Below are 21,166 nucleotides of genomic sequence, written 5' to 3'. Positions count from 1 at the left end.
ATCCGCCACTATGGTCTTTGCCTCAAACAGTACCCGTTTCCCCACTAAAATAGCCACCCCCCTGTTCTTCGCATCTAAACCCGAATGAAACACCTGCCCCACCCATCCTTTACGTAGTCTGACCTGGTCTATCAGTTTCAGATGCGTCTCCTGCAACATAACCACATCTGCCTTTAATGTCTTTAGGTGTGCGAGTACCCGTGCCCTTTTAATCGGCCCGTTCAGCCCTCTCACGTTCCACGTGATCAGCCGGGTTGGGGGGCTCTTTACCCCCCCCCCCCTTGTCGACTAGCCATTCCCTTTTTTAATCCAGCTCCTCACCCGGTTCCCACGTAGCCGTATCTCCCCCCGACGGCGCCCTCCCGCCTCGACCACCCCACCCCGTACCAGCTCCCCCTTCTCCCCAGCAGAAGCAACCCAGTTAACCCCCCCCGCTAGATCCTTTTCTAGCATAATTGCACACCCCATGTTGCTCCCAGAAGTCAGCAAACTCTGGCTGACCTCGGCTCCCCCCCCCCCCCCCCGTGACCTCGGCCCCCACTGTGCGAGGCCCCCTCCTTCCTGCTTCCCTGTTCCCGCCATGATTACCATAGCGCGGGAACAAAGCCCGCGTTTCCCACTTGGCCCCACCCCTAATGGCCGGCGCCCACAATTCCTCATCCTCCCCCCCCCCCCCCCCCCCCCCCACCCTCCCTCCTCCCCCACGACATGGGGAAGAGAGAAAAGTTACAGGGTCGCAAGATTAACAACTTGAGAGATCATCCCTTCCCCCCTTTCACCCCACGTAATCACCCTACCACTTTGTCCCAAACGTTCTTTTTCTGGCCCGCCTATTCCAGCTGCTCCTCCACAATGAATGTCCACGCCTCTTCTGCCGTCTCAAAGTAGTGGTGCTTCCCTTGGTGTGTGACCCACAGTCTTGCCGGTTGCAACATTCCAAATTTGACCTTCCTTTTGTGAAGCACCGCCTTGGCCCGATTAAAACTCGCCCTCCTTCTCGCCACCTCCGCACTCCAATCTTGATGTACGCGGATCACCGCGTTCTCCCACCTACTGTTCCGAGTTTTCTTCGCTCATCTGAGGACCATCTCTCTGTCATTATATCGGAGAAATCTCACCACTATGGCTCGAGGTATTTCTCCAGCCCTCGGTCTTCGCGTCATAACTTGATAAGCTCCCTCCACCTCCAACGGGCCTGTCGGGGCCTCCGATCCCATTAACAAGTCAAGCATCGTGCTCACATATGCCCCGACGTCCGCCCCCTCCGCACCTTCGGGAAGACCAAGAATCCTTAAATTCTTCCTCCTCGCATTATTCTCCAACACCTCCAGCCTTTCCACACACCTTTTGTGCTGTGCCTCGTGCATCTCTGTCTTCACCACCAGGCCCTGTATTTCGTCTTCATTTTCAGCGGCCTTTGCCTTCACGACCCGAAGCTCCTGCTCCTGGGTCTTTTGCTCCTCCTTTAGCCCTTCAATCGCCTGTAATATTGGGGCCAGTAGCTCCTTCCTCATCTCCTTTTTAAGTTCTTCCACACAGCGCCGCAGGAACTCTTGTTGGTCAGAGCCCCATACTAGACGGCCACCTTCCGACGCCATCTTGCTTTGTGCTTGCCTTCCTTGCCGCTGCTCTAGAGGATCCTCCGCAATCCGGCCACTTTCCTCTCCTTTTTCCATCTGTGTCCAGGGGGGATTCCCTTCTGGTTTACCGCACAGTGTTTTTAGCCGTTAAAATTGCCGTTGGGGCACCTATTAAGAGCCCAAAAGTCCGTTCCACCGGGAGCTGCCGAAACGTGCGACTTAGCTGGTCATCGCCGCACCCGGAAGTCGATATTTACCACTTTTAATCGCTCTACATAAGTACAAATGTTTTGTTGTACATACTAATAACTATTAGGCCAGAATGGAGAAAAGCCCAATGAGACGCACTCCTCACTCAATGGTCATATCATTTTATTCTACGAATATACAACAACAAGAAGGCTAGAAATACTCAGCAGGTCAGGCAGCATCTGTGGAGGGCAACAGAGTTAACGTGCGGGATTTCCCAGGCCTGGCACAGGCAAGCATCATTGCAAACAGGACGGGGAAATTTGGAGAGGTCATTTTATTAGTTCTCCAAATGTTCCCGTCCTACTCGCGATGACGCCTGCCTGTGTCAGGGTTGGGAAAAACCCACGTGACGTTTCAGGTCAGGATGGTCGAGTTCTGATATAAGGTCACCTCAACCCGAAACGCTAACTCTGTTTCTCCTCTTCACAGATGCTGCCAGACCTGCTGGGTCTTTCCAGGGTTTTTCTTTTGTTGTTACTCCAGCATTGCTGGTGTTTATGAAATGTGCTCCCTGTTTACATTGTGTCGACTTTTTTGTTTGCCGACCTTCCCTGATTTGTATGCTGTGGTGAAAACACTGTGTTGTATTGTGCTGCCACAGTAGTACGTGTTGTACAGTATTGCTACTATATTACCTGTTGTACGGTTTTGGCTCTGCCCGTGGCTCCTCCCCCTAGGGCCTGGGTATAAAGGCAGCCGACCTTTCACACTGCCTCATTCTGGGGCACGCTGCCAGCTCTGTTGTAAAGTCAATTAAAGCCATAGTTAATTCACTCTGTGTTCTCCGTCTTTATTGATGGCATATCAAATGCATGATTTGTACTCCACCTTCAAATTAACGCAAAAAGGCGTGTCTAAAGCTGGCAACATATTTACACTGACTACTTCTGCATTTCAGTATATCCTGCCAATTAATCGATGATGTCTTTAAAGTTTGCAGACTGTTTTTCTATTGAAAGAAAATCAGAGTAATCGTTTGAGTAACTCAAATCATATGTATTGAAATAAATTTACTCGCTTAGCCAATAACTCGGGCAATAATCGTGATAGGGAGCAGGACTGACACAGGACTTCTTCAAGTTCCAGTCCCTGTCTGTCCTGAGTTAGCTGAACTCGGTTGGACGCCAGTACGAATGCCGCAATATCTTGATGCAGCTGGCTTGGGGGGAACTCAGTCAGAGTTCCCAGTTCTGATCACTTCGCACTGGATATACCTGATTGTGATCAATACGTCTGACTCTGACTGCAAGTTACCGTTCTCCCTTTAGAAGCCTTAACAATCAGTGCCGCTGCTTGGGGAGCACCAGGATGAGGGGGAACCGGACCATAGACACCAATTCCCATCCTGCCACTCAACATGAGAATGTCCAACAAGGATCACTGGGCGCTGCCTATCGTCAGTAAGCCTGGCCAATGTTTTCCCTTCTCAAATCCAGAAGTGCCAACCTAAGAACCAACGGCTGACTTGGCTTCGAAATACTTAACACTTCAGTAAGTGGCCCCATTTCCCCCCCCCCATTCCGGCCAGCCTTCACTGCCATCAATTTTCCTTTAGTTTCAGCCATTATTTCTCTTTTCCCTCACCCATTCAATGTTCCCACCGTCACCTCCACCCTGCCACCTCTCTCCTGAGCCAGTTCCACACAGGAATGCCAATCTGAGTGAAATGTCACTCCAGTCTTGCCTACAGCACCCAACAACCAGGGTGACTTCCATTGACAATTGGATTCAAGGATGAGCAAGATTAAGGGGGAACCCAAACAGACTGAGGTGCCTTTCTCTAGTAAAGAGAAGATTGTGGGATAACCCTGATTAACGTCTTTAAAATTACAAAATGGGTTGATGGGATCGACGTAGATTTTCCACATGTGGGCGAGACGAGTCCATAAGTATGAAACAGTCACTAATAAACCCACTAGGCTATGAGACACCTCTGAGCGTGATGAGGATGCAGAACTCGCTTTTCCAGGGGGTAGTTGAGGTGACCACCACAGGTGAAGAGGAAGTTGGATGAAGGAAAAGAAGAACAAGGTCTGTGATGAGGTTGGATGAAGTAGGTCGGGTGGGAGGAGACTCGTGACATCATAAATACTGGGTGGACCAGCTCGATCAAACAGCCTGTTTCTGGACTACTGTGGAATTATTTGCACAACAAGGACAACTCCAGGAAGCAAACCACCAGCCTGAGTGAGATTAGCTAATCCATCTTGGAGCAGAGATCTTTCCTTTGCAGAGCCATGGAGTGTGGTTCTTAATCCTAGTTTGAAAAAGATGCTGGGAAGCGTCTTCATAGAATGACCATTGACTCCTGTTGCTAACTTTTGGTTGGCTCTTAAATGTTGCTCAGATGTGTCTTTACTTAATTTGCTCTGTTTCTATAACCTTTGTTCGAGAGTCATCATAGAATTTACAGTGCAGAAGGAGGCCATTTGGCCCATCAAGTCTGCACCGGCTCTTGAAAAGAGCACCCTACCCGAGGTCAACACCTCCACCCTATCCCCATAACCCAGTAACCCCACCCAACATTAAGGGCAATTTATCACGGCCAATCCACCTAACCTGCACATCTTTGGACTGTGGGAGGAAACCGGAGCACCCGGAGGAAACCCACGCACACACGGGGAGGATGTGCAGACTCCGTACAGACAGTGACCCAAGCCAGAATCGAACCTGGGACCCTGGAGCTGTGAAGCAATTGTGCTATCCACAATGCTACCGTGCTGCCCGGTATCTTTATGATACCGCTACGAGGTTCAAGTTCAAAGTGCTGATCAATAACTCGACACACCAATTAGTAAGATTCAAATCAAAACACATTTATTATACACAGTCAATCACTACTCATGCATAAACTCTACTTACTAGACTATCTCTAACACTAAAAGGCCTATACTTAGCTTTGGGAACTGGCCCACCAGGTCAGGGGAACAAATGGCCTTTTGTTCGATTCTGAGTCTGCAGGATTCAAAGCTGGTATGGATTGGTAGCTAGGAGCGCCTATCTCGTAGCGTGCGTTGACTGGAAACTTACTTGGTAGATGCGGCAGCTCGGCAGGTCACTGTCAAGGGTTGGTTCGAGCTGCTGAGTGACCCTGCCAAGAAGGACGAATTGAACTTGGGGACTCTACTTTATAGTCCCCTGGGGCTTCGCGTCGTTTGGGGAGGACCCCGTATCTGGTTCCAAGTGATTGGACTACGTTCCGATCACTTGGATCGATTTCTCCAATACTGGAGCCGTTCCCTGATCGCTGGGCGGTCCCTGAGTGTCCATTGGCCTTCCTTTGGCTCCTGCTGGCGCCGAGGAGTCTGGCTTGGCTTTATTCACCTTAAATGTTCCCGGGGATCGCTCATTAATATGCGGATGGTTGCTAGTTTCAGTGCTGTCTGGGTTTCTGCGAGTTCTAATACACAGGAAACTTTGCACCTGCTAGTTTTTCCTGGCTTGGCTGAATTTCCCTACATTCTTTGCGGATCTCCATTTTAAGTCGGGAAGTGGCCAACCCAGGTGGCTACACTCCACAGCTTGAGAATCGACGGTGGTCATGAGATATTTCCCCCAGTAGGTGGCAACCTGAGCAACTGCTCAGTGTCAGAAATGGCAAAAGCCCTTTCATCACCACTTTTCTTCCCGTCTACCCTGAGGTCACATAGCCCTGAATATCACTGGGGCTTGGGCATGGTTTCAGGAATAATGGGGTCAGGCGGGTGAGTGGGGTTGGTCCAACAGGAGTGCCAAAGTCCCGAAGTGCCAGAGCTCCAGGCTGAAGGGAGAGCAAAGGGAAGTGGCACTGAAACATCGGGTGGTAGGGTTGCCAACTCGCCAGTGTCCCCCTCGAGTCTCCAGGAATTGGGGGTTAATCCCTTGGACATTTCTGCGAGAAACATATGGGAGATAAGTCAGAAAGGCATTTTACAAATAATCATATTTTATTCAGTTTATTTGAAAACTAAGCGAGGTGGGGAAGAAAAAGATGTGAGAGAGCTGGTATGATGAGGCAGAATGGGTTAACAAAGCAGTTCCTGTGCTGTATGAGAGCTGGATTATACATACTTGATTGGCTGTAAAACGTGTTGAGACATCCCGTGGATGTGAAAGGCAAGTCTTTCTTTCATAATCTTTATTGTCACAAGTAGGCTTACATTGCAATGAAGATACTGTGAAAATCCCCAAGTTGCCACATTCCGGCGCCTGTTCAGATACACTGAGGGAGAATTCAGAATGTCCAAATACCTAACGGCACGTCTTTCGGGACTTGTGGGAGGACACCGGAGCGCCCGGAGGAAACCCACGCAGTCACGGGGAGAACGTGCAGACTCCGCCCAGACAGTGACCCAAACCGGGAATCGAACCCGGGACCCTGGCGCTGTGAAGGAACAGTGCTAACCACTGTGCTACCATGCTGCCCTGATAGTTGGACCAAGGTTGGATTGTAAACTTAAGTAAAACTGGACTAGACTAGTATTATGGTGATGACCAAAGAGTGGTGGATCTGCTTCTAGAAATGTACAAATCCATATTCAGCCTGAAACTTGGTATATGGCAAGAGGTGTATCCAGGTTTGTCTGGATGTAACGGAGGTGGCGGGTGGCAACCTGTGCTCTAAAGGAAAGGATATTGGTGGAATTGGTCCGCACAGTGCCCCAGCACAATCCAAGAAGATTATCCATTGTGATTGGGTGGGGCTGATTGTGCCTGCATTGGGCTACTGAAGGGGCTCAATTGGCCTCCAAGAATGCCCTCCGTTCTTTCTGCCCGCCAATTGGGAAGGTGGCAGGGTCCCCGCCCTATAACTCCAGCCCGATCAAATGGCAACCCTTGCCTCACAGAAATCCCAGCCTCTGACCTGCTTTTGTAGTCACAGTACTTTGGATATATAATTATATTTGTTTTATAAATTTATTAGACGGCACTGCTGGGAAAGAACAATCTGTCCTTTCGATAAAGGATGGGTATGAAGGTGGGAGGGAAAATCAAACCGAAAAGACAGTAAAAATCAGTGGATAAATTAAACATCATAACGTCACCATTGTTGGAGCACGTTGCTATGATCTCCAGTGACCAGTAACTTTTAAAAATAAATTAGAATTCCCAGTTGTGAACTGAAAAGACTGCACAGGATTTCAGCCCAGATTGTTGCTATGACAGAGAGACTCTCCATTGTGGTGAAGATTCCGAGTCCTGCCCCAGAACATGGCATGTTTCCATTTTTGGAAGGGCGGAGTCTGGATTCAGGCTGGGGTTCATGCACACGGGGCCTTCCTGAATCAGCTGGCCAGTTAAACCACCAGCTACCTCCAACTGAGGTGTGATTTTGGTAGGCCAGGAGTGTGAAACTCAAGAGTGTGCAGATTAGGCCAGGTAAATGGAGGTCTGATCTTGGTGGATTCATTTAGATGAGCAGGAGAGGTAATGTACCCCTTTGGAAATGGTCCTGGGACACCTTCGGGAGAGGTAAGGAGCCCTTTGGGATTGTTAAAAGGGAACATGATTGTGCATAAACTCAACTGATTGTCCATAAACTCAATTGTACTATCCAGCTGTCCAAGAATTGTCAGAGCTGTCAAAGAAGATTAGGTGAGTTGGAATGGAGGGGAGAAGCACAAATGGTGGGTAAGGGCATGGCTTGGCAGTATGAAATAAAATGAAAATCGCTTACTGTCACAAGTAGGCTTCAATGAAGTTACTGTGAAAAGCCCCCTCGTCGCCACATTCCGGCGCCTGGTCGGGGAGGCTGGTACGGGAATTGAACCCGCGCTGCTGGCCTTGTTCTGCATTACAAGCCAGCTGTTTAGCCCATTGTGCTAAACCAGCCCCATAAGTTGGCAGACTTATGGCAACTAAGTTGTTTTTTAATAAATGTTTTTTATTGGATTTTTGAACAGTGTATAAGTAGGTATCTGTTTGTGCCGGAGAGACAATTCTGGAGGGCACTCCTCGAATGGGTCTGGTGCTGGTGTTGCCCCTTACTTCTCCCGGATGGATTTCGCCGGCGTTGTCTTCTCGTGCTCACTATCGCTTCAGCCGGCCCTCCCGTCCTCCGCCTGTATAACGGCAACTAAGTTGGCAGAGGTGCTATGAAGGACCAGGGAGTTGAGGGGGTGGGTGGGGAAAAGATGGTTAGAGGAACCATGGGGAGTGGTTAGAGGCACATGGGGGGGGGGGGGGGGGGTGAGGGGCCATAGGATGTGGGGGCCATAAGTTGGCATGGCGAGGTGAGGGCGGTTTCTTGTTTTTTCTTTATTTTAATTTTACTTCACACCGTGTCAGAGGCAGGTCTTCCAGTTAGCCCACCGCTGCACCCAGAAGCCTCCACACACGTCCTTGGCCGTTGGGCTCAATTTCCAATCCAGCCCGCTCCCACGGAATGGAAATTTGACCTGTGGGCGGTAATCTTTAAAGGTTTAACTCTCAGAGCTGAAACTTTTCCTCTTCTACACCTACATCTACACCTCCCGCTGCCTGGGGAAAGCGGGCAGCATAATCAAAGACCCCTCCCATCCGGCTTACTCACTCTTCCAACTTCTTCCACCGGGCAGGAGATACAGAAGTCTGAGAACATACATGAACAGACTCAAAAACAGCTTCTTCCCCACTGTCACCAGACTCCTAAATGACCCTCTTATGGACTGACCTCATTAACACTACACCCTGTCTGCTTCATCCAATGCCGGTGCTTATGTAGTTACATTGTATATGTTGTGTTGCCCTATTATGTATTTTCTTTTCTTCCCTTTTCTTCCATGTACTTAATGATCTGTTTGAGCTGCTCGCAGAAAAATACTTTTCACTGTACCTCGGTACACGTGACAATAAAGAAAATCCAATCTGATCTGGACCTTCATGTTTTCAAGGGGAAAACCTTTACTTACAAAAGAAGCATATATACTCCAAACCATAATCCTGGACGGAACTCTCCCTGTGTCCTGCTTTTGATTTCAGCCGTAAACTCTCTTTCACACATTCCACTTCATTGAATATATTCAATTCTCCTGGAACCAAACCGAGATACACCACAGCTATCAGGAATTCACACTGATTTGTCTTTGTTTCCCAGTTACCTTCCGAGGTGAGGGGTGTATTGGGGATTCTCCCACTAAGTATCTGGCAAGGTGAATCCTCCATACCTACTTCAATACTTCATGAATTTGGATTTCCCCAGTTGGAGTGTGGGCTTCACTCGCAAACTTGGAAAAAACCCTGTTTCCTGGTCCTTGTTTCTGGCAGATTGTCTCTCTGTGCCTTTTCCAAGCCACTCCAGACACAGACTAAACAGAGGAGCCAAGATATGTTGTCACTATTGTCGTGTTGGGTGCTCTGCTACATAGACGAACCAACACGGTTGCGGATGGTACAACTCAGTTTTATTACGAACAAAAGAACATCTGTAAACTGGTTGCTGTGGTTCATTCATTACCCTCTAACCTGTGGACCTAGCCCTAACACTATCTTGGAGAAGCACTCAGCACATGGTGAATGTCTGAGTGGCTTGCTGTGAGCTCTGTGCCCTGAGCGGTCTCCTGCTGGAATGAACGGGAAGTGTCATGTTCCCCGTTTTATAGTGTGTATGCTCTTGGCTGTGATGTGTGTGTATTGATCGGTCCGTTGATCTGTCCATCAGTGTGGATGTATGTTTGCACCATGATGTTTATCTGAATATCATGACATCCCCCTTTTTTTACAAGAATATGTGCCCATGTGGTAATAAATATAGATGTGTACTGAGTGCAGCTGAATGTGTGTGTGCAATATCTACAACATGTACATGAGGCTAAACTATATACATAGGAAGGTGTCAGGTGCAACATAGCAACGAGGTTGTACCATAAACAAAACACGTGTAAACATTAAGCATCAAAACGAACTCCTTTAACGACAAAAAGAGAAACATATTAACATTGTGGCAGAATACGTCAGTGAGTTCAATGTTCAAACAGGCTCATAAGTCCAGTCTAGTAGGTGGGCGACGAATTTGGGTTGACCGTTAGGGTGGCACACCATTCATCACCCGGATTGACACTGTTCACTGGCATCAGCTGGAGACATCCGGTTCCTGTCAATGACCGCAACACGGAAGGCTTCCCGAACGTCTGTATCACCGGTTTGTATATCGTCCGGGTATGACTCGGTGTATGGAGGCTGAATGGCCCGCACGTCCCTGCGAGGCTGGCGGAATTGGGGAGAGTTGGCAGGTTGAGCTGCTCGGCAGCAGGCGGCGTAGTGGCCCATCTTGCCACAGTGGAGGCATTGTCAGTTCTTTGCCGGACATTGCCGCTTTAAATGTGCGGATCCACAGTTGCCGCACATCGTGACGTCTTGGCGTTCGTTGCGCCACCGCGCATGCGCAGTCAGTCCTGCGTAGAGCGCGCCTGCGCATCACGTCCCTCTGCGTCGACGTCTCTTTTGGCGCGTACAAGCGCGGGAGGCCGCAGAAAGCGCGCGAAATGGCCGCCCTCATCCGGGCCTTAGGCTGGGAGGAACTCGATCGCCTGGACCCGTTCGGCCTCGTAGGACCCCTGCCTTGCCGATTCGGCCGTGTAGGACCCCTGCCGTGCCGATTCGGCCGCCTGGAATTGGGAGTAGCGGCTGGTCGCGTTTTCATGGAGGACGCAGGCTTCGATGGCGGTGGCTAGGGTGAGGCCTTTAATTTTGAGGAGCTGCTGGCGTAGGGTGCCCGAGGTGACACCAAAAACAATCCGGTCCCGAATCATGGAATCGGAGGTGGCCTCATGACCGCAGGACTGCGCGAGGATATGGAGGTGTGTCAGGAAAGATTGAAAAGGCTCAACCTTACCCTGCAGGCGCTGCTGGAAGAGGTACCTCTCGAAACTCTCATTTACCTCGACGCTGAAGTGTTGCTCGAGTTTGAGAAGGACCGTCTTGTACTTCGTCTTGTCCTCTCCTTCCGCGAACACCAGGGAGTGGTAGATGTGGATGGCGTGTTGCTCTGCCGTGGAGAGGAGGAGGGCGATTTTCCTGGTGTCCGAAGCATTCTCCCTGTCTGTGGCTTCTAGGAAGAACTGGAAGCGCTGTTTAAACAGCTTCCAGTTGACGCCGAGGCTTCCAGCGAATTGGAGCGGCTGTGGCGGGCTGATGGTGTCCATTGCGCAGGATGGCGGATTCCTTAAAATGCGTAGGTAGGTCTCAAAGTTACTGGGTTCCAATCCTGGTACTATGTCGTGTTGGGTGCTCTGCTACACAGACGAACCAACACGGTTGCGGATGGTACAACTCAGTTTTATTACTAACAATAACAACATCTGTAAACTGGTTACTGTGGTTCGTTCATTACCCTCTAACCTGTGGACCCAGCCCTAACACTATCTTGGAGAAGCACTCAGCACATGGTGAATGTCTGAGTGGCTTGCTGTGAGCTCTGTGCCCTGAGCTGTCTCCTGCTGGAATGAGCGGGGAGTGTCGTGTTCCCCGTTTTATAGTGTGTCTGCTCTTGCCTGTGATTGGCTGTGGTGTGTGTGTATTGATCGGTCCGTTGATCTGTCCATCAGTATGTATGCATGTTTGCACCATGATGTTTATCTGAATATCATGACCTATGATGGAGGAAAAATATACATGGAATTATTGAACTTAAATAATCCTGAGTTTGATATTTTAAAACGGATGCAAACCCTGAAGATGGCTGAGAAGCACGGTGGCGCAGCGGTTAGCACTGCTGCCTCATGGCGCCGAGGTCCCAGGTTCGATCCCGGCTCTGGGTCACTGTCCGTGTGGAGTTTGCACATTCTCCCCGTGTCTGCGTGGGTTTAGGGGCTGGTTTAGCACAGTGAACTAAACAGCTGGCTTTGTAATGCAGAACCGTGCCAGCAGCGCGGGTTCAATTCCCGTACCGGCCTCCCCGAACAGGCGCCGGAATGTGGCGACTAGGGGCTTCTCACAGTAACTTCATTGAAGCCTACTTGTGACAGTAAACGATTATTACTATTAGAATGTAGTCAGCCACTGAGAGGAGTGACTGCAATGTGATTCTCTGAGGGACAATATAACCCCTCCCTGTTTACAGACAAGGTCATTCTAAAAGCACCCAGAGACTGATCATTATCTCTGGTAAAGACAGGTGGCACGGTGGCGCAGTGGGTTAGCCTTGCTGCCTCACAGTGCCGAGGTCCCAGGTTCGATCCCGGCTCTGGTCACTGTCCGTGTGGAGTTTGCACATTCTCCCCGTGTTTGCATGGGTCTCACCCCCACAACCCAAAGATGTGCAGGGTAGGTGGATTGGCCACGCTACATTACCCCTTAATTCGAGAAAATGAATTGGGTACTCTAAATTTTAAAGGGAAAAAAAAAAATCTCTGGTAAAGACAAAAGGGACATATTTGGCATCTCATCTGAAAGGATCCTGCGTGTAATGGATCCTGGGTGTAATGGCTCGATGCTGTGGTGGATTGTGGTTTCCACTTGGAATATACAAAGAAAGGGTTAAAAGCTAGCTGAGGAGCTGCCCCAGTGCCTGTCTGTCGGACTGTGTTTGTACTCCGAGGTAAAGCAGCTGGAAGGTTTTCCACGCTGAAGGTGTGTGATACAGAAACAGCCAGCACTGCCCCTGCAAAATAACCAACCATTTTGTTTGGCGGTACATCTCAAGCCTCTCTCTCTGACTGGGAAAATCAGCTCCAAAGCAGCAAAAGGATCGCTGCCGAAAAAAGAACCGGAGAATTTCTGCACCAACACAGAATCAACTATTCACCTGCTGAAGTCAAATCTACTGGAATAAAATCACAATGGCCGTACGCTTCATCATCGACTCCCGAGCCAAGGATTGTTCCCTCTACATTTTTATTTATCTTTATTCACTATTGGACTCTATACTCTATACGTGGGGCAGCACAAGTGGCTAGCACTCTGGCTTCACAGCGCCAGGGTCCCAGGTTCGATTCCCCGCTGGGTCACTGTCTGTGCGGAGTCTGCACGTTCTCCCCGTGTCTGCGTGGGTTTCCTCCGGGCGCTCCGGTTTCCTCCCACAGTCCAAAGACGTGCAGGTTAGGTGGATTGGCTGTGATAAATTGCCCTTAGTGACCAAAAAAGGTTAGGAGGGGTTATTGGGTTACAGGGATAGGGTGGAAGTGAGGACTTCAGTGGCTCGGTGCAGACTCGATGGGCCGAATGGCCTCCTTCTGCACTGTATGTTCTATACTTGTTTCTGATCTATATGAATGTAAATGCATCTATTTTTTTCCTTGCCATTTTAGTAGTTAACAAACTCACTTCATCTTTAACTACAGCAAACCTGGTTAAATGGGCTCCTTTTTATACGTAGCTATTGGGTCTGGAAAAGGTATCCACTGGAAAAGGAACCTTTTTAGATTAAACCTTGTTGCTACCAACCAGCAAAATGTGGGGGTGGGCAGGATTTCTTAAACCCCATGGCAATGTGTCATGAATGGCCTGTTTTGGATAGAAATGCAAATTAATTATCTTTGACTTTCAACCTGTCCTTTGATCTGAAAAGTATTTGGATACTTTAAGCCCTTCCTTTGTTTACTGGGTACCTTCAATCCTTCCTTTTATCTGGGGAAACTACATGAATGACTTTAAACCCACCAGTTTGCACCTTAACCTCAAACACTCTTGAGAGATGCCTGCAGACTGAACTCAAAAAATATTCAGAAAGACCAGCAAAATCCTGAATGTAACTACCTCGCACTACCATCCTAGCAACACAGTAACAGTTCCCCTTTGATCGGCAAATCCAGGCCTATTTGATAAACCACCCAGACTCAGCTTCCTTTGATCCAGTCCACATTTAAAATCAGTTTCACGAAACATGAAAGTATCTTCTACGCCCAAAGTTGCAGTCCTAGAACATGTCAACCTTCAAATTATGCATTTGTAACACTAAAGCTTTGGACTAATGATCTGGACACACGAGTTCACATCTTACCGTGGCGGCTAGGATTGTTGAATTGACATAGTTACATTTTTTTAAAGACTCATCTCAGTGATGGTGACCATGTAGCCACCAGAGAGTCATTTTATAAATCATCTGGTGTCAAAATTTGTTTGCTAATGCTCTGGTGAAGTATCTTAGAAAGTTTGACTATGTAAAGGCAAGTTTTTGTTTACGTTATTACCAAATGTAGTAACCCAAAAGGCAAATTGAACACACAATCTAACCTCTACATAAACCCTGGCTAATCCAGCTCCATGACAAATCACTGTAGAACAAAAATATAACATGACCCTTAACACCTGTCCGAAAAATTATTGTATATTTTTAGCGTGGCCAATCCACCTAACCTGCACACGTTTGGGTTGTGGGGGCGAAACCCACGCAGACACGGGGAGAATGCGCAAACTCCACACGGACAGTGACCCAGAGCTGGGATTCTAACCCGGGACCTCAGCACCGCAGTCCCAGTGCTAACCACTGCGCCACATGCTGCCCCCAAATTATTATATTTTCGAAGATGCAAGCAAACCTTTCACAATCTCAGGACATCCCAAAGCGTTTTACAATGATATCCTTAAAGGGTTGTAACGTAGGATACACAGCAGCCAATTTGCACACAGAAAGATCCCACAAACAGCGATGGGATCATTTGTTTTGGTCATGCAGGTTGAGGGATAAATGATTGACCCGGGCACCTCCACTAACTCCTCACAATAGCGCCATGCATGTCCACCTGAGAGCAGAGCCTCTGTTTAGCATCTCATCTCGAAGGCGGCTCCCCCGACTGTGCAGCACTCCCTCGGTCCAGCACTGGAAGTGTCGGCCTGAAGTGTGGGACTCTGCTTCTCGAGCTTCTGACCCTTGAACTGAGAGTACTACCCTGGGAGCCACAGCTGACACTGTGAGACTTCACAGCCATTTCGCGTGGTGCCCAATCTCTCCGAATTAAGAGAATAGAAACGGTTGTTCAATCTCATTTCCTGAATTATGATTTGGCAAATGGCTCTGTCAGCTATTTCATACTGTAACGTCTAGCTGTGACCTCGAACAATAACCTCGGGGCATTGCTGCATTTCAAGAGATTTTGTTTCAAACAGACAGCGTCCTCTATCTCAGCCAATGTAGGGCAGCACGGTGGCGCAGTGGGTTAGCCCTGCTGCCTCACGGCGCCGAGGTCCCAGGTTCGATCCCTGCTCTGGGTCACTGTCCGTGTGGAGTTTGCGCATTCTCCCCATGTTTGCATGGGTTATGCCCCCACAACCCAAAGATGTGCAGGGTAGGTGGATTGGCCCCTTAATTGGAAAAAATGAATTGGGTACTCAAAATTGTTTTTTTTTAAATCTCAGCCAATGTAATTATCGGATAGTATCTGGGCCGTTTGTTAACCCATCGAACCTCAATGAAGGGCATTCTCTCCTCCCTGCTTTTCTACTCTCTGGAAATGCTTAGCTGGAGCGAGTGAGCTCCTGTGCATGTTCAGCCCATGATCTGGCTCTTGAGCATCCCTGATTTTTATCACTCCACCATCGGTGCCCATGCCTTCAGCTACCCGTTTGAAAGTCTCTCCCTGAACCTTTCCATCTCCAGACCTCGCTCACTCTCCTTCATGAAACCTACTATTTTGATGCTAGGACGGCGTCGCGGGGCTCGGCGGCAAATTATGCTCCTTTTCGAAGCACGTCAGGCGGTTTTGCCACGGGCACTACATAAATGCAAGGTGTTGTCGCTGCACCCAGTACCATCGCCCTCTTCTGGGAAAAGCTCTTCGCTTTCGGCAGTGAGGGTGGGTGGGGCGGGCGACGGCAAACTCGGGTTTGCCAGGTTGGAGCCAAGCCTTGGGCGTCTCCAGCAACTCAAAATTAATTTCCAGGATTGAAACCAAGAGCGTGTTGGAAAATCTCAGCAGGTCAGGCAGCGGCTGTGGAGACAGAAACTCCGTTAACGTTTTGTGTCCAATCTGACTCTTCGTCAGGACTTCTGGAAGCTGATGGGCCTGCAGAGTTTTTTCAGCATTTTCTGTTTTACCTTCAAATCTCCTGCATTCGCGGGTTTCTGCTTTTACTTTCGTGTTGTTATGGGCCAGGGTTTCGAGAACTCCAGAGTATATCATGGAGATCACCTGACCCACAACTTTGAATAGATTGTGGTATGGGGAGCACATGGCCCACAGATGTGGTGCAGTGGAAATCTAAAGGATTTTTAAAAGCAAAACAATGTTTATTCTATGAACTCAGTTAACCTTTTTGAAACACAGTGGACATCTTAGCAACCATCAATTAAAATACAACCCCCAAAGAATACAACACTAAGTAATCCTTAAACTTTCCTTTTAACATCCATAAGACAAAAACCTTTTCTACAGAAGCACATCAGGTTTAAATTCTTTACTGAGAGCAGTTATCACTCTCTGAATTCACCAAATGATCGAGAGATAGTCTTTAGATGGCAGAGAAATCAACATGACACCTTCTTTGGCTGGCTGCAGCTCCAACACTAAAACGAAACCAAAAAAACACAGACACACCCAAGCTTTTCCTCAAAGCGAAACTAAACACTCCACCCACACTCTGACATCACTGCAGCCACCTGAGCAGACAAACATTTCTTAAAATGACATTCCCATGACAGTGTTTTCTTTCCAGAACACGGCTTAGGTTAAGGTCATAGCAGTATGAACAACAACTGTCTTTTTCTCAGTTTCTTCCAAAATTGATTTGCTGTAAAGTTGTTGGAGAGGGGATTTTAAAAAACTGTTGGATTGACAGTCAAAAACCTATAGAAGGCGGATGATGAACAGACTGTTCACATTGGAATGCAACAATTGAGGGAGGCCATTTATCCCTTGAGCTTGTTCCGCCATTCAATGAGACCATGGCTGACCTGCGGCCTAACTCCAGTTCCTGCCGTTGCCCCTTATCCCTTAATATCTTTGGGTAACAAAAATCTATTGATCTCTGTATTAAAATTAACAATTCATCCAGCAACAATAGCCATTTTCAAGTTTCTATCACCGTTTGTCGGTAAGGGTTCCATTGCTGAAAAAGGTCAGTGTATCTTAATTTTAGACTTGCCGTAAACTCTGTCGCCCTATATTCCCCAAACAGCAGAAATAATTTCCCTCGATCTGTTCCCTTTAGCATCTTCAAAACTTCAATCAAACACCCCTTAAATCTTCTAAATTCCATGGAATTCCCCCTCTCTCTCTGCCCCCCCATCCCCCCCCCCCCCCCCACCATTTCTCTGGGGCACCTCCCACCATCTCTCTCTCTCTCTCTCTCTCTCTCTCTCTCTCTCTCTCTGAGGTGCCCCCCCTCTCTCTCTTTCTGGGGTGCACCCCCCCCCTCTCTCTTTCTGGGTTGCCCAACCCCTCTCTCTTTCTGGCCCCCCCCTCTCCCTTTCTAGGGTGCCCCACCCCCTCTCTCTTTCTAGGGCCCCCCCCCCCCCCCCCCCGCCCTTCTCTCTCTCTCTCTCTCTCTCTCTGGGTAGAGATTAGACCATTTAAAATTTCAGGGGCGCCCCACGCCCTCTCTCTTTCTAGGGCCCCCCCCCCCCCCCTCTCTCTCTCTCTCTCTCTCTCTCTGGGTGGCGATTAGACCGTTTAAAATTTCAATGTTGTATTTGATTGGACCAATTACAGAAGGAGCAAGGCAGGCTTGATGCCAATGACTCCACCTTCCTTGGGCACTTATTTTTTCTTTCCGGGAATGTGGGGCATCGCGGCAAGGCTGGGATTTGTTGCCTATCCCTGATTTCCCTTGGGAAGCTGAGGCTAAGTCGCAGCCTTCAACCGCCGCAGCCCATGTGGTGTAGGTCCACCCACAGTGCTGTTAGGGAGGGAGTTCCCTAGCGACATTGAAGAAACGGTGATATATTTCCAAGTCAGGATGGTGTGTGACTTGGAGGGGAACTCGGAGGCAGTGGTTTTGCTGGGTATCTGTTGCCCTTGTCCTTCTATGTGGTAGGGGTCACGGACTTGGAAGGCGTTGTCGAATCAGCCTCAGTGAGTTGCTGCAGTGCAACTTGTAGATGATGCACACGGCTGCCACTGTGCGTCGGTGGTGGAGGGAGTGAATGTTGAAGGTGGTGGATGAGATGCAAATTAAGCAGGCTGATTTGTTCTGGTTGGAGCTGAGCTTCTTGAGTGTTGTTGGAGCGGCTCTCATCCAGGCAAGTGGAGAGTATTCCATCACACTCCTGACTTGCGCCTTGTAGATGGTGGTCAGGCTTTGGGGAGTCAGGAGGTGATTCAACCTCTGGAGAATTCCCAGCCTCTGACCTCTTCTAGCCACAGTATTTAATATGGCCGTTCCAGTTCATTCTCTGCTCAATTGTAAAACCCAGGTTGGTGATGGTGGGGGATTCAGGGATGCTAATGTCATTGAACGTCAAGTGGAGGTGGTTAGATTTTCTTTTGTTGGAGATGGTTATGGCCTGCCGTTTGAGTGGTACCTGCGACTTAACAGCCTTAAGAGTGTTGTCCAGGCCTTGCTACATATGAACACGTACTGCTTCAATATCTGAGGAGTCCGAAATAGTAAGCAGATCTGAGCTAAGACAGGCCTTGAATGCATCCCCCTCCCTCCACGTTATATATATATTTGGCACCATAATGGCTAGTGCACCTTCCTGCTTCCATTTAAAATCCCCAGGCAGCAGTAGGAGAAATGAGTCTAGTTTTGATCCGTAGCGCACATACCAATAGCAGTTTACCTTCATTCAAAACAATTAAAAATTAGTTTAGGTTATCGTCAGCTCACTTTACCAAGGCCAGTAGGAGTTCAGCAGAAACCTCCGGCGTGTCGCCGTGTCTGAGCTTCCTCCCCTAGTTTGAGGACTTCTCTTTCCCCAGAAAGCAGTGGAGGCTGGGTCATTGAACTGAATCGAGGTTGGGATAGGCGTTATGAGGAGCAATCAAAAAAGTGAGGTCGTGACCACAAACCAGACCAACCATGATCGCTGTGAGTAACTGAGCAGGTTCGAAGGGCTGAATGGCCTGCTCCTACGTGTTTCAACCTGTGCCTGTGGTAGTGAGTTTGACATTGTGCCCACTGTCTGTGTAAAGAGGTTTCTGCTGAATTCCTACTACTTTTCTCAATAATTAACATATATTCGTGGCCCCTATTTTTGGAGATAATCTGCCTCTTCCCAGATATTGACTAACCTATGTTTTTTGCTGTGCCCTTTTGCTATTTTATTAAAATTTAGAGTACCCAATTCATTTTTTCCAATTAAGGGGCAATTTAGCGTGGCCAATCCACCTACCCTGCACATCTTTTGGGTTGTGGGGGTGGAACCCACGCAGACACTGGGAGAATGTGCAAACTCCACACGGACAGGGACCCAGAGCTGGGATCGAACCTGGGACCTCGGCGCCGTGAGGCTGCAGTGCTAACCCACTGCGCCACCGTGCTGCCCCCGACATTTTGCTGTTTTTACATAGAAACATAGAATATCGGAGCAGGAGGAGGCCATTCGGGGGGGGGGGGGGGGGGGGGGGGGGGGTTTGAAATGATTGACTGTTGTTGGAGCCGCACTCATCCAGGCAAATGGACAGGATTCCATCACACTCCTGACTTGTACTCCAGACTGGAGTCAGGAGGTGAGTTACTCATGGCCAGTTTAGCTCAGTTGGCTGGACAGCTGGTTCGTGATGCAGAGCGAGGCCAACAGCGCGGAGGTTATTCATGAAGGCCCCGCCTTCTTAACCTCGCCCCTCACCTGAGGTGTCGTGACCCTCGGGTTGTGTGGTGACCTTCAGGTTAAATCACCACTAGTCAGCTCCCCCCCTCAAAGGGAGAACAGCCCAGGTCATCTGGGACCATGGTGACTTTACTTACTACTCACCACAGAATTCCCAGCCTCTGACCTGCTGTTATTTACACATTATTTATGTGACTGGTCCTGTTAAGTTTCTGGATTTTGATATGGGGTATTTAGCGATGGTAACGCCATTGCACATCAAAGGAAGATGGTTATGTTCTCCCTTGTTGGAGATGGTCATTGCCTGGCACATGTTAATGTTTCTTACTGCTCATCAGCCAAACCCTGAATGTTGTCCAGGTCTTGCTGAACACACTGTCCAACATGACACCATAATTTAGTTTCATGTTTGTATAAGAAATGGGGCATGTGTAAATTTGGTCACCTATTAGTAGGCGGCACGATGGCACAGTGGTCAGCACTGTTGCCTCACAGGAGTAGGGACCTGGGTTCGATCCCAGCCTCTGGTGACTGTGCGTCTGCACTTTCCCCCCGTGTCTGCGTGGGTTTCCTCCGGGTGCTCCGGTTTCCTCCCTCCCATAGTCCAAAGATGTGCAGGCTAGGTGGATTGGCCATGGTAAATGGCCCTTTAGTGTCCAAAGATGTGCAGGCTAGGGGGGGTTTTGGGGACAGGATGGGGGTATGGTCCTAAGTAGGGTGCTCTTTCGGAGGGTTGGTTGGTATAGACTTGATGGGCCGAGTGGCCTCCTTTTGCACTGTAGGGATTATATGATTGAGGACAGTGATGAAGGTGTGATAGCTAGGGTCTTGTTGGAAAATATAGACACCCCTCCCCCTGCACTCCCCCACTTCAGGATGATCAGGGAGTGGGAGCATGTGGTATCCACTGGCATGCATGAGACTTTGCATGATTAATGGGCACTGCCAGGGCTTCAGTGCCTTGTGGCTGCCAGGAAAAGTATTTTAAAAAATAAATTTAGAGTACCCAATTATTTTTTTCCAATTACGGGGCAATTTAGCATGGCCAATCCACCTAGCCTGCACATATTTGGGTTGTGGGGGCGAAACCCACGCCAACACAGGGAGAACGTGCAAACTCCACATGGACAGTGACCCAGAGCCGGGATCGAACCTGGGACCTCGGTGACGTGAGGCAGCAGTGCTAACCACTGCACCACCGTGCTGCCCTAAGAAAAGTATTTTAACTTGGATCTATAAACTTAATTTTGGCTGTTGAAATAACTTGCATGATTCACAAGCTCAAGACACATCAATGCACTTTGCAGTGGAGAATACCATTGCTGTTGCATGGGAGGCAATTTGTGTACAGTAAGTTCTCACAAACAGCAATGTGATAATGACTTGTTTTAGCGATATTGTTTGAAAAATAAATGCAAATTACTGCGGATGCTGGAATCTGAAACAAAATCAGAAAATACTAGACGATCTCAGCAGGTCTGACAGCGTCTGTGGAGAGAGAAGGGAGCTAATGTTTTGAGTCTGGATTTGACAAAGAGTCATCCAGACTCGAAACGTTCGCTCCCTTTTCGCTCCACAGATGCTGACAGACCTGCTGAGATTGTCCAGCATTTTCTGAGCTGGAAGCCTGGGAGAATTCCCCCCCCCCCCCTCCTCCAAAACAGCACGCTGGGTTAACACCTCACCAGAAAAAACAGTACCCCTGACAGTGCAGCACTCCTTCGGTGAT

General features: G+C 48.8%; 1 protein-coding gene across 1 annotated transcript in view; it reads left to right on the top strand.

Moving 5' to 3' along the window:
• Positions 1-21,166, top strand: part of tjp2a (tight junction protein 2a (zona occludens 2)) — a 184,537-nt gene that overhangs the window by 5,257 nt on the left and 158,114 nt on the right. The gene's annotated exons all lie outside the window — the stretch shown is intronic.

This window comes from Scyliorhinus torazame, chromosome 9, assembly GCF_047496885.1.
Source record: "Scyliorhinus torazame isolate Kashiwa2021f chromosome 9, sScyTor2.1, whole genome shotgun sequence".
NCBI lineage: Eukaryota > Metazoa > Chordata > Chondrichthyes > Carcharhiniformes > Scyliorhinidae > Scyliorhinus > Scyliorhinus torazame.
This window is presented reverse-complemented; position numbering and strand designations above follow the sequence as displayed.